The following is a 14,536-nucleotide window of genomic DNA, read 5'->3' as shown; positions in this document are numbered from 1 at the left end:
CGTGCACTACGACCTTTTCCAAACCCCCAGGGTAGGAGAATCCTGCTTGGCACCTTAGCAACCAACACATTCTAAGATCTCCCTGGTAACAAAGCAGCATTGTGGCTCATCTGCAAGAGTTTCCATGTCAACTCAAGGCCTTGATACTTCGCCCCAGAGCCATCAGAATGATCTTGCCATTTTCCCCATCTTCAATGGTCAATGGAGGTGTGCTTTTTCGGCATCCATGTGGGAGAGCTCTGTTACCCAAACTTTCCACATAAGGGATGCTGAGGCAAATAAACCAGACTCCAACTGTCCAGTAGAAGGAAACCTTGTTGCTTGGAGCATCTCACAAGCCTCAGCTTGGGAAATCCTCCATGGCCACTTGATGCCACACCTCCATTTGTTGGTCATCATAGACACAAATTCCACTGTGAGCAAACATCTGATTCTGCCTTACTCAGGTGCTGGATATCTCGACTAAGTTGCTGCACATTGGAACTGCCTTCTCCTTGGCACTGAATTGAACCGTGGCTCGTGTTTACAATTCCATCCTCACCCAACTGGTTCCCAAGCCCTCTTGATAGGGAATTCTGGAACCACAATGCAGCATTCTGCCTTCTTCTTAGAAATAAGAAGTGTCTGGTGAGTCTGCCTAGAAATGCAACATGAGGATCAATCTGCTCGGCTCTCAAGGGAACCCCAAATATAGGCCGCCCTGACCACTAGTGACAGACCCTGAGACCTGACACTCAGAGCGTGGTCCCCATAGTATCAGACACCCAGAGAGCGGGCCCCATATCTAGCATGTGGGACTGGCCATGGCCCAAATCTGTCATCTCTACCCATCCTTATTATTCAGGCACCAATCCCCAGACCTTTGCTGGAATCCCTGCCAGTGGGGGAAACATGAAGCACAATAGAGAACTCCGCCTTCCACATGGCAGGACACCTGGCTGTTGGGATGGAAGTCCAACCCTCAAAGTGGGATACAGCTGCATTGCCAATGAGACTGCACCCACTCCTGGGGGCCGCCCTGGGCAAAAACAGGCATTGTGACTCTTAGCCTGAGCATGCTTTCAAAAGCCCTCTCAGTTGCACCACCAGGATCCCGCATTGAAAGCCCGTTACACCCCTATGCCCAAATTCTAACCCTTGGTATGATTTCTGAGGCGCCCAGACCCGGAGCCTGTCTCCACAACCCCTATTTTGGGGCAGCCATAGATGGAGTACAGCACTCTTCCTTTCCCCCGAAAAGCCACCAAACTGGGAGCTGCCAGGATCCCTAGAGGAAAAATCTCCCATGGCCCCAAGGGATCACACCTGCATTCCGAGGCCATCCTGGACAAACAAACCAGATAGAAAAGCTTGTACCACCGCCTTCCAGTCACCCTAATTACAGCTCCTGATGAGCTGCCCTCCAGTTGTAGGCATTGGGCCTGTGATCACCTAGCCACTAACCCTAACACGAACTTGTGTTTGCAGACTTCTCTAACAATACCAAGGCTCACATGTCCTCCAGGATGGGGTCTCTGGAGCCACAACACAGGATTGTGCCAGCCATCCCCAAGGATTCTGTGCCCGTCACAGTTGCCCAAACCTTCCAGATTAGGAGAAACCTGAGGACCCTGAAACCACCCTAATATTGTCGGCCGTTCTGTATGCAAATGTGCAGTCTGAAACAACCCGATCACCTACATCCAGGCAGACACCCAAGTCAATGGTTCGAGTCAGAAGACTGAACCATACATGCCCCTAGGACCACATTTGCAACCTAGATTAGGTTTTCAGGAATCTGTCCTGTTCTGGAATTCCAGAGGCCTCTTACCAACTTACGATACAACATGTGGTCCCTGAGTCACACAACAGAACATCTCCTGTCCCCAGAAGGAAACCGTGCACTTTGACCTTTGCCAAACCTTCAGGTTTGGAGAATCCTGCATGGAACCTTAGCCACGAGCACAATCTAAGATCTTCCTGGTAACAAACCAGCATTGTGACCCATCTTCAATAGATTTCATGTCAACTCAAGGCCTTGGACCTTCGCCCCAGAGCCACCAGAAGGAACCTGCCATGTTCCTCAGCTTCAATGGTCAATGGAGGTGTACTTTTCAAGAATCCATGCAGGAGAGCTCTGCTACCCAAAATTTCCACATGGTGGACCCTGGAGCAAACAAACCAGGCTCCAACTGTTCTGTAGAAGTAAACTTTGCTGTTTGGAGCATCTCAGAAGAATCAGCGTGGAAAATCCTCCATGGACTCTTGACGCCACCCCTCCATTTGACAGTCATCATACACAAAAGCTCCAGTGTGTGCAAACATCTGACATCATCCCTAACTCAGATGCTGAATATCTCGTATAAGCCGCTACACATTGGAACTGCCATCTACTTGCCACTGAATTGAACCTTAGCTTGAATTTGCAATTCTATCCTCACCCTACTGGACCTCAAGTCCTGGTGAAAGGGAATTCTGGAGCCAAAAACCACCATTCTGCCTTCACCATAGTTAAATGTAGTGCCTGGTGAGCCTGCCCAGGTACCCCACTTGAGTATCAATCTGCTCGGCCCTCGAGAGTATCCCGATTTATAGGCTGCCCTGGGCACTAGAGATGTGTCTTGGAGAGCCTGAGCCCCAACCTAGTGTCAGCCACGATGAGAGCGGGCCCCATATCCAGCATGTGAGACCAGCCATGACCCATGTCCGTCAGCTCTACCCATCCTTGGTATTCAGGCATCTCTCCACAGACCTTTGCTGAAATCCTTGCCAACATGGGAATCTAAAGCAGAATAGAGAACTCCTCCTTCACCATGGCAGGAATCCTGGCAGTTGGGATGGTTGTCCAATCCTCAAAGTGGGAGAAAACTGCATAGCCAATGAGAACACACCCACCCCTGAGGGCTGCCCTGGCCCTGGTCAAAAACAGGCATTTTGACCCTCAGCCTGAGCATACTTTCAAACAAGCCCTCTCAGTTGCGCCGCAATGATCCCGCATTGCAGGCCTCGTATGCCCCTAGGCCCAAATCCTAACCCTTGGTGAGATTTTCCAGACGCCCAGACCCAGAACCCATCTCTAGAATCCCTGTTTTTGGGCACCCCTAATTTGGAAAACCGCATGCTTCCCTTCCCTGAAAAAGCCACCAAACTATGGGGAGCTGCCAGGATCCTTAGAGAGGATCAACCTCCCATGGACCCATGAGAACACAGCTGCATTCCGAGGCCATCCCGGACACAAAATCCAGATAAAAAAGTCTGTGCTACCGCCTTCCATTCACCCTAATTACAGTTCATGATGTGCTGCCCTCAAGGTCTTCGGTTTGGTCCTGCAATCACCCCGCCACTAACCCTTACCCGAATTTGTGTTTGCAAACTTCTCTCCTAAAACCATGGCTCACATGCCCTCCAGGATGGGGACTCTGGAGCAAAACCACAGGACTGTGCCTGCCATCCCCAAGGAAACTGTGCCCGTCACAGTTGCCCAAACCTTCCAGATTAGGCGAAACCTCTAAGGCCCTTGAGCCCACCCCAATATTGGCACCCACTCAGGATGCAAATGTGCAGTGTGAAACACCCTGATCACCTACATCCAGTCAGACAGCCAAGTTAATGGCTCTGAGTCAGAAGATTGAACCTGACATGCCCCTAGTACCCCATTGGAACCCTAGATTAGGTTTTCAGGCATCTATCCTCAGGGGCCTGTTCTGGAATACCAACTTATGATACAACAGGTGGTCCCTGAGCCACACAACAGAACATCTTTTGTCCCAAGAAGGAAACTGTGCTCTTTGACCTGTGGCAAACCCTCAAGGTAGTAGAATCCTGCCGGGCACCTTAGCCACCAGCACATTCTGAGATTTCCCTGGTAACAATCCAGCATGGTGGCCCATCTGCAAGAGAGTTCATGTCAATTCAAGGCATTGGTCCTTCGCCCCAGAGCCACTAGAACGAACATGCCTTATTCCTCAGCTGCAATGTCAATGGAGGTGTGCTTTCCAGGCATCCATGCGGGAGACCTCTGCTACCCACCTATCCACATAGGGGACCCCGGAGCAAAAAAACAAAACAAAACAAAACAAAACAAACAAACAAACAAACCAACAACAACAACAACAACAACAAAAACAGGTTCGACCTGTGCAGTAGAAGGAAACCTTGTTGTTTGGAGCATCTCAGAATCCTATGCATGGGAAATCCTCCATGGACTCTTGACACGGTCATCATAGACACAAACTCCAGTGTGAGGAAATATCTGACATCCGCCCTTACTCAGGTGCTGGATATCTCGAAACAGCCACTGCACATTGGAAATGCCTTCCGCTTGGCAGTAAATTGAACCATAGTTGTGTTTACAATTCCATCCTCACCCTACTGGTCCCCAAGGCCTCTTGATGAAGAATTCCGGAGCCACAATGCAGCATTCTGCCTTCCCCTTTGAATGAAGTGTCTGGAGAGTCTGCCCAGAAACCCCACATGAGGATCAATCTTCAGCCCTCAAGGGAACCCCGATTTTAGGAGGGCCTGGCCACTAGGGCTGTGTCTGACAGAGCCTGAGCCCCAAACTAGTGTCAGCCACCCAGAGAGCGGGCCCCATATCCAGCATGTGAGACCGGCCATGTCCCAAGTCTATCATCTCTACCCATCCTTGGTATTCAGCACCTGACCATATACATATGCTGGAATCCCTGCCAATGGGGGAACCTGAAGCATAATAGAGAACTCCTCCTTCCCCATGGTAGAAAACCTGGCTGTTGGGATGGGTGTCCAACCCTCAAAGTCAGAGCTAGCTGCATGTCCAATGAGACCATGCCCATGACTGAGGACCCACCCTGGGCACAAAGAAGCATTATGACCCTCAGCCTGAGCATGCTTTCTGACATCCCCTCTCAGTTGCACCACTCGGATCTTGCATTGAAATCCTGCTATGCCCCTATGACCAAGTTCTAACCCTTGGTGTGATTTCAGAGACCTAGAACCCATCTCTGGAATCCCTGTTTGGGGCACCCCTTAAGTGGAATACAACACTCTTCCCTTCCATGAAAAAGCCACCAAACTATGGGGAGCCACCAGGATCCTTAGAGAGGAAATATCTCCCATGGACGCAGGCAACCACATTTGCCTTCTGATACCATCCTGGACAAAAAAATCCAGGTAGAAAAGCCTGTACTACCTCCTTCGAGTCACCCTAATTTTAGTTCCTGACGAGCTGCCCTCCATGTGTAGGCATTGGGCCTGCCATAACCTCGCAACTAACCCTAACCCGAAAGTGTGTTTGCCGACTTCTCTAACAATACCATGGTTCACATGCCCTCCAGGATGGGGTCTCTGGAGCCACACCACAGGACTGTGCCTGCCATCCCCAAGGAAACTGTGCCCGTCACAGTTGCTCAAACACTCCAAATTAGGCGAAACCTGAAGTCCCTGAGACCATCTCAATATTGGAGGCCGCTCTGCATGCAAATACCCAGTCTGAAACAACCTGATCACCTACATCCAGGAAGACAGCCAAGTCAATGGTTTGAAGTCAGAAGATTGAACCATACATGCCCCTAGGGCCACATTAGAACCCTAGCTTTGGTTTTCAGGCATCTGTCCTCAAAGGCCTGTTCTGGAATACAAACTTATAATACAACATGTGGTTCCTGAGCCACACTAGAATGCATCTCCTGTCTCCAGAAGGAAACCGTGCTCTTCAACCTGTGCCAAACCCTCAGGATAGGAGAATCCTGCATGGCACCTTAGCCACCAGCACATTCTATGATCTCCCTGGTAGCAATCCAGCATTGTGCCCCATCTGCAAGAGATTCCATGTCAACTCAAGGCCTTGGTACTTCGCCAAAGAGCCACCATAATGAATCTGCCATGTTCCTCAGCTGCAATGGTCAATGGAGCAGTGTTTTTCAGGCATCCATGCAGGTGAGCTCTGCTACCCAGATTTTTTAAAGTGGACACTGGACTTAATAAACCATGCTCCACCTGTTCAGTACAAGGAAACCTTGCTGTTTGGAGCATCTCACAAGCCTCAGTGTGGGGTATCATCCCTGGATTCTAGACACCACCCCTACATTTATTGGACATCATAGACACAGACTTCAGTGTGAACAAACATCTGACATCTGCCTTTACTCAGGTGCTAGATATCTCAAATCAGCCACTGCACATTGGAACTGCCTTCTGCTTGGCACTGAATTCAACTCTAGCTTATGTTTATAATTCCATCCTCACCCTACTGGTCCCCAAGCCCTCTTGATGGGGAGTTCTGGAGCCACAACACAGCATTCTTCCTCCCCCTCAGAAGGAAGAAGTGCCTGGTGAGTCTGCCCAGAAACCCTACATGGGGATCAATCTGCTAGTTCCTCGAAGGAATACTGACTCATAGTCTGCCTTGGCCACTAGTTCTGTCTGACAGAGACTGAGCCCCAACCTAGTGTCAGCCACCTAGAGAGCGGGCCCCATATCCAGCATGTGATACCTGCCATGGCCTAAGTCTGTCATCTCACACATCCTTGTTATTCAGGCACCTGTCCCCTGACATTTGTGGGATTCCCTGCCAATGGGGGCACCTGAAGCACAATAGAGAACTCCTCCTTCCCCATGGCAGGAAATCTGGCTGTTGGGATGTGTGCCCGATCCTCAGAGTGGGATCCAGATGCATGGCTAATGAGGCCATGACCACTCCTGAGGGACACCCTGGGCATAAACAGGCATTGTGACCATCAGCCTGACCATGATTTCAAACAAGCACTCTCAGTGACAACACCATAATCCCGCATTGCAAGCCTGGTACGCCCCTAGACCAAAATCTTAACACTTGGTGGGATTTATAAAGGGCACATACCCAGAGCCCATCTCTGGAATCCCTGTACTGGGGCAACCCTAGAATGGAAAACAGTACTCTTCCCTTCCCCGAAAAAGCCACCAAACTATGGGGAGCCGCCAAGATCCTTAGAGAGGAAAAATCACCCACGGAGCCATGAGAACACCGCTGCATTCTGAGGCCTTCCTGGACACACAATCCAGATAGAAAAGCCTGTGCTACCGCCTTTGAGTAACCTAATTACAGTTCCCGATGAGCTGCTGTCCAGTTCTATGCATTGGGCCTCCGATCACCTCACAACTAACCCTAATCCGAATTTGTGTTTTTGCAGACTTCTCTCCCTAAACCATGACTCACATGTCCTCCAGGATGGCAACTCTGGAGCCACACCACAGGACTGTGCTTGCCATTCCCAAGGTAACTGTTCCAGTAACAGGTGTCCAAACCTTTCAGATTAGGCGAAACCTGCAAGGCCCCTGAGCCCATTCCCATATTGGTGTCTGCTCTGGATGCAAATGCGCAGTCTGAAACACCATGATTACCTACATTTTTCCAGACAGCCATGTCATGGTTTGAACCTGACATGATTGAAGCTTACATGCCCCTAGATCTGCATTGGAACCCTAGATTAGGTTTTCAGACATCTGTCCTCAGGGGCCTGTTCTGGAATACCAATTTAGGATGAAATATGTGGTCCCTGAGCCACAAAACAGAAAATCTCCTATCCCCAGAAGGAAACCGTGCCCTTCAACCTGTGCCAAACCTTCAAGTTTGGAGAATTCTGCATAGAACCTTAGCCCCCAGCATCATCTAAGATCTCCCTGGTATCAAACCAGCATCGTGACCAATCTGCATGAGATTCCATAGCAACTCAAGGCCTTGGTCCTTCTCCCCAGAGTCACCAGAAGGAACCTGCCATGTTCCTCAACTGCAATTGTCAATGGAGGTGTGCTTTCCAGGGATCCATGAGGGAGAGCTCTCCTCCCCAAACTTGCCCAATGAGGGACCCTGGAGCAAACAAACCAGGCTCCACCTGTTCTGAAGAAAAAAAAAACTTGCTGTTTGGAGCATCTCACAAGCCTCAAGTGGGAAATTGTCCATGGACTCTTGACGCCACCCCTCCATTAGTCAGTCATCATAGACACAAACTCCAGTGTGAGCAAACAACATCCATCTGCCCTTACTCAGGTGCTGGATATCTAGTTTGTTGGCCATCATAGATACAAACTCCAGTGTGAGCAGACATCTGACCTCACCCATACTCAGGTGCTGGAGATCTCAAAAAAAACCGCTGCACATTGGAATGGCCATGTGTTCGGCATTGAGCTTAAATGTAGCTTGTCTGATCAGACTTCTGTCCTCACACTCCTCGCCTGTAAGCCCTCCATACTGGGAATTTGGGAGCCACAATGCAGCCTTCTGCCCGCCCACAAGGAATAGGAAGTGCCCTAAGGTTCTGCTCAGAAAATCCACATGGGGATCCAGCTGCACAGCCCTCTATGGCACCCCAATAAAGTAGGCCACCCTGTGCACTAATGCTCTGACACAGCCTGAGCCCCGACCTCCTGGCAGCCACACAGATAGCGGGCCCCATATCCTACAGGTGTAAGCTGCCTTGACCTGAGTCTTTCATCTCGAACCAACCTGGGTATTCAGGTTCCTGTTCCAGAACATAGCTCGAATTCCTTTTCATGGGGTACCCTGAAGCACAAAAGGGTACTCCTCTTTCCCCATGGCAGGAAAATTAAATGTTGAGATGGTTGTCCAACCCTTAGATTGGGATCCAGGTGCATGGAACAAGAGACAGCGCCCACACAGAATGGGCAGCTTGGCACAAACAGGCATTGTGATCCTCAACCCGAGACCCATTTCCAACAAGCCCCAGTGGGACTGGAACAGGTACCTGTTCCAGAACATAGTGCATGGAACATAGTTCCATAGTGCATGGAACAAGAGAGATCACCCACACACAGGATGGGGAGCTGGCACAAACAGGCATTGGGACACTCACCCTGAGACCCATTTCCAACAAGACCCAGAGGGAGCTGGACAAGGACCCCACAGAGTGGGCCTGTCAGGACCCTAGGCCCAAATCCTAAGCCTTGGTGGGATTACCCAGGCACAAGGACCCAGAACCCATCTCTGGAATCCATGTTTTGACAGGTACCCTGACATGGTAAAACGCGGTCTCCCCTTCCACTAGTAAGACACCAAACTCTTGGGTGCCAGGCAGAATCCCCAGATAGGAAGAAACTCCCATGGACACATGAGGACACCCCTCCATTCCGTGGCCATTCTAGACACAATGCAGACAGAAAAGCCTGTGCTCCTGCCTCCCAGCCGCCCGGATTTCAAATCCCGAGGAGCTGCCCTCAGGGTCCGCAGAGCGGGCCTGCCATAACCTCACCCCTAACTTTTCCCCAATTTTGTGTCTGAAGATTTTGGTCACAGATCCCTGAACCACATGCCCTCCAGGATGGGGCCTCCAGAACCACAGCACATCACTGGTCCTATTCACTGGAGGAAATTATCCCTGTCTCCGTTGCCCAAACCCTCCAGAATAGGAGAAAACTGCAAAGACCCTGAGCCCACCCCAATTTCATAGGCTACTCTTGAAAGAAATGTACAGTCTGTCACAGTCTCAGCACCTACCTCCAGGAAGACATGCAGGTCGATGGTGATAAGTCCAAAGATTGAATCTGCCATGGACCTAGTACCTCATCAGAACCCTAGCTTAGGTTTTCAGGCCTCTGTCCCTAGAAGCCTGTTCTGGAAAACCAATATATGGTCCAACCTGTGGTCCGTGAGCCATACAAGAGAACCTCTTCTGTCCCGAGAAGGAAACCTTTCTCATGGGAACTGGGTCTAACCCTTAGGATAGGAGAATCCTGCATGGCCCCAGGGCCTCCGCCATGTTCTAAGGTCTCCCTGGACACAAAGCAGCATTGGGAGCCATTAGACTGAGAACTTCCATCAACTCAGATCACTTGGAACTTGGAACCAGAGATAGCAGATCAAGCCTGCCTTGTTCCTTGGCTGTAATGGTAACCTGAGGTGGGCTTCCCAGGCTCCATTCAGAGAGCTGTGCTATCAAATCTAAGCGGACTACCCCTGTCCCACAGAACGATGCCTTGCTGTTTGGAGCAGCTCACAAGCTCCAGCTTGGGAAAACATCCAAGCCTTCTTGAGAAAATCCCACCATTCGTTGGCCATCATGGATAGAAACTCCAGCGTGAGCATTCATCTCACCCTCAGGCATACTCAGATGCTGGAGATCTCAAAACAACAACAACAACAACAACAACAACAAAACACTACACATTGGAACGGCCATATGCTCAGCACTGAGCTTAACCGAGGCTTGTGTTATCAGACATCTGTCCTCACACTTCTCGCCTGCAAGCCCTCCATATTGGGAATTCTGGAGCCACAAAGCAGTCTTCTGCCTGCCCACCAGAAAGAAGAAGTGCCCTAAGGATCTGTGCAGAAACCCCACATGAGGATCCAAGTGCACAGCTCTCAACGGCACCCCATTATCATAGGCCGTCCTCTGCACACATGCTCTGTCTGACACAGCTTGAGCCCCGACCTCCTGTCAGCCACCCAGACAACAGGCCCCATATCCTGCAGGTGGGTCCTGTCTTGGCCCGAGACCGTCATCCCAAACTGACCTGGGTATTCAGGTACTTGTCCCAGAACATAGAATAAATTCATGCCCATGGGTAACCCAGAAGCACAAAAGAGTACTCCTCCTTCCCCATGGCAGGAAAACTGAATGTTGAGATGGCTGGCCAATCCTTAGAGTGTGAGCCAGGTGCACGGCCCATGAGACCACGCCCAACCCATATGGGCTTATGGGTACAAACATGCATTGTGATCCTTATCCTGAAACCCCTTTCCAACAATCCCCCTTGGGAGCTGGACCAGGAGCCAACAGAGCGGGCCTGTCATGCCCCTAGGCCCAAATACTAAGCCTTGGTTGGGTTATCCAGGTGCCCGTACCCAGAACCAATCTCTGGAATGCCTGTTTGGACAGGACCCCTGAGATGAAAAACCGCGCTCTCCCCTTCCCCCAGAAATACACCAAATTCTTGGATGCCGGGCAGAATTCCCAGAGAGGTAGAATCTCCCATGGACCCATGAGGCCACCCCTCCATTCCATGGCCATCCTAGACACACAATTCAGATAGAAAAGCCTGTGCTCCTGCCTCCCTGCTGTCCGAATTTCAAATCCCGAGCAGCTGCCCTCAGGTTCTGCAGATTGGGCCTGCCATCACCTCCCCCCAAAATCTTACCCGACTTTGTGTCTGAAGTCTTTGGTCCCAAAGTCCTGACCCACATTCCCTCCAGGATGGGGCATCCAGAACCACATCACATCACTGGGCCTGCTCTTCTGAGGAAACTCTGCGCTTCTCAGTTTCCCAAGCCCCCCTGATTAGCAGAAACCTGCAAGGCCCCTAAGCCCACCCCAATTTCATAGGCCACTCTGGAAAAACGCACAGTCTGACACAGCCTCAGAACATACCTCCAGGAAGAAACACAAGTCAATGGAAAAGGATGAATGCCCTAAGTCCATGGTGGGTCCAATGTGCTGGGTGTGCGTCCAGCTGTCTCAGTGTCTGTCCGAAGGTCTGGGCTTAGGCTATGTAAGACAGAGCATTAGTGCTTAGGGTAGCCTATGCAATCGGGATGTTGCCGAGGGCCAAGCAGTTTGATCCTCATTCTGGGTTTTGGGGCAACGCCATAGAAAATGTATTTCTTCCAGTGGGCAGGCATAGTACTTCGTTTTCACCCCAGGATTCCCAATCAGGAGGGCTTATGGGTCAGGAGTGTGAGGATGGAAGTCTGAAAACACAAGCTAGGGTGAGGTTTTGGGCCAAGGGCATGATAATCCCACTCTGCATAGGCTGAATCAGAATCTCCTCCATCTGAAGTCAGGGTGGGGATCAAACATTGTCTGAGGCTGGATATTGTGTCCATTATGGCCCCTTCATGGAGCGGGGGCATGATGAGGCTAAGTAGGTTTTCCCACGCTGAGTTTGTGAGTTGTTCCAAACTTCAAGGTTTCCTTCTGCAGAACAGTCGAGTCCTATTGGATGGCTCCAGGATGTCCTATATGGAAAAACTGGAGAGCAGGATTCGAAGGATGGATGTCTGTACAGCATATCCCACATCCCCATTGGCTCTTTGCGACAAGACATGTTTGAACTACTGGCTCTGGAGCGAGCTACCCAGGGGGCTGAGTTGAAATAGACTCTCCTGAGGATGGGTCATAATGTGGGTTTGTGTCCATGAGACCTTGAAATATGCTGGTGGCTCAGGGGCCCTGCAGAATTCCCCTACCTGAAGGGTTTGATATAGCTCCAATAAGAAATATCCCCATGTGGAGACGAGAGAGGTTCTGTTGGGTGCCTCATAAAAGTCCCAGTTGCTGGTCTTTGAAACCAGTCCTCTGAGGAGAAACACCTGGAAACCAAAGCTAGGGTTCAGATTAGGGCCTAGGGGCCTGTCCATTTCAATCTTCTGTCTCTGGGCACACTGTATGAGTGTCTAAGTGGAGATAGTTGCTCAGCTAGTGTCAGAGTGTCCCTCTTAGTCCAAAGAAGCCTACACTATTGGGATGGCCTTGGGGGCCTTCGAGATTTCTCCTAATCTGTAGGGTTGTGGCCAATGGATTGGGCACAGTTTCCTTGGAGAGGAGAGGCACAGTCCTTTGCTGTGGCTCCATAGGCCCTAGCCTGGAAGGTGTGTGGTTCCGTGCCATGGGCACAGAAGTCTGAAAACAGAAACTCAGCTTAGGTGTAGTGCAGAGGGTATGGCAGGCCGGATCTCCAGACCGAGAGGGGAGCTCCTTGGCTTATGAAAGAAGGGCGAGTGGGAGGCATTCCCTCAGGATTTTGTCTCTGGATGTTGTGTCCAGGATAGCCGTGGATTGTAGGGTGGCCTCAGGGGCTATGGACGAGTCTCCCTCTCTGGGGATTTGGCACAGCTCCCAAGAGTTTGGGGTCTTTTTGTGGGAAGGGTGGAGTCCAGTTGTCTGACTCAGGTGTCGCTCCAAGAGAGGGATACCAGAGTAGTGTCCCAGGTACAGGCGACTGGAAAACTCGAACTCTGGTGAGGATTGGGAGCATAGGGGCTTGGCATGCCCCATATGCGGGCTTTTGGTCCAGGCCCTGAGAGGCCTTACTTCGACATGAGGCTCACGCTGAGGGTCACAATGCGACTTTGTGCCCAAGTTGGCACTCAAGTTTGGGTGTGGCCTCAGGGGCTATGAAGGTTTCTCCTACCCTGAAGGTCTGACTCCATGCCAACAGCAAGCTTTCCAGCCATGGGTAAGGAGGAGTTTTGATTTGTGCTTCAGGTATCCTCCTGTGCGGGGATTTGATATAATGTCTAGGTTCAGATGTGTGAAAACCCAGGGTGGGAAGAGATGAGGGCCTAAGGCTATGGCGTGTCCGATGTGCTGGTTGTGCAGCCAGCTGTCTCCTTGTCTGTTGGGACGTCTGGCCTCAGGCTGTGTAAGACAGAGCATTAGTGCCCAGGGCAGCCTATCCATTTGGGGTGTGGTCGAGGCCTGAGCAGTTTGATCCTCATTTAGGGTTTCTGAAGAGCCCCATAGGGCAACGTCCTTCTGGTGGGCAAGCAGAGGGCTGCATTGTGGTTCCGGAATTCCCAGTCTGGAGGTTTTGTTTGCCAGGAGTGTGAAGAAGGAAGTCTGAAAACACAAGCTAGCATTAGGTTTGGGGCCAAGGGCATGGCAGGCCCAATCTGCAGAGGTTGAATCGTGATCTCCTGCATCTGAGGTCAGGGAGAGTATCAGACGTTGCCTCAGGCTGGAGTTTGTGTCCATGGTGGCCCCTTCCTGAAGGGGGTGGGGCGTCATGAGGCCAGAGACGTTTCCCTATGCTGGGAGTTGTGAGTTTCTCCAAACCTCAAGGTTTCCTTCTGCAGGACAGTCGAGTCCTGTTGGATGCTTCCAGGATACCCCATACGGAAAGACTCAAGAACAGGTGTCTAGGCATGGATGCCTGGAAACACCACCTCACATTCCCACTGTCTGGTTGGGACAAGGCAGGCTCAACCTGCGGGCTCTTAGTCGAGCTACCCAGAAGGCTGAGTTGAAATGGACTGTTCTCAGGATGGGTCATAATGTGGGTTGGTGGCCATGGAGACCTTGGAATGTGGCGGTGGCTCAGGGTCTTTGCAGGATTCTCCAACCCGAAGAGTTTGACACAGCTCCAACAAGGCAACTTCCCATGTGGAGACAAGAGGTGTTCCGTTCAGTGCCTCAGGAGAGCCCCATATGCTGGTCTTCGAACCCAGACCTCTGAGGAGTGACACCTGGAAACCAAAGCAAGAGTTCAGATTAGGGACTAGGGGCCTGTCTGGTTCATTCTTCTGTCTCCGTGGACATCTGTCTGCATGCCTGCATGGAGGTAGTTGCTCAGCTTGTGTCAGAATGCCCCAGTTCGTCCAGGGTGGCTTACAGTAGCGGGATGTCCTCGGGGACCTTGAGGTTTCTCCTATTCTGTAAGGTTGTGGCCAATGGAATGGGTACAGTTTCCTAGGAGAGAGCAGGCACAGTCCTGTGGTATGGCTCCAGAGGCCCCAGACTGGAGGCTGTGTTTGCCAGGGCTGTGGGGACAGATGTCCGAAAACACAAACTTGGCTCAGGTTTGGGGCAAGGTTATGGCAGGCCTGATCTCCAGTCTGTGAGAGGAGCTCCTCCGATATGAAATG

Source organism: Neovison vison, chromosome 3, assembly GCF_020171115.1.
Source record: "Neovison vison isolate M4711 chromosome 3, ASM_NN_V1, whole genome shotgun sequence".
Lineage (NCBI taxonomy): Eukaryota > Metazoa > Chordata > Mammalia > Carnivora > Mustelidae > Neogale > Neogale vison.
Note: the sequence above shows the minus strand (reverse complement) of the source record.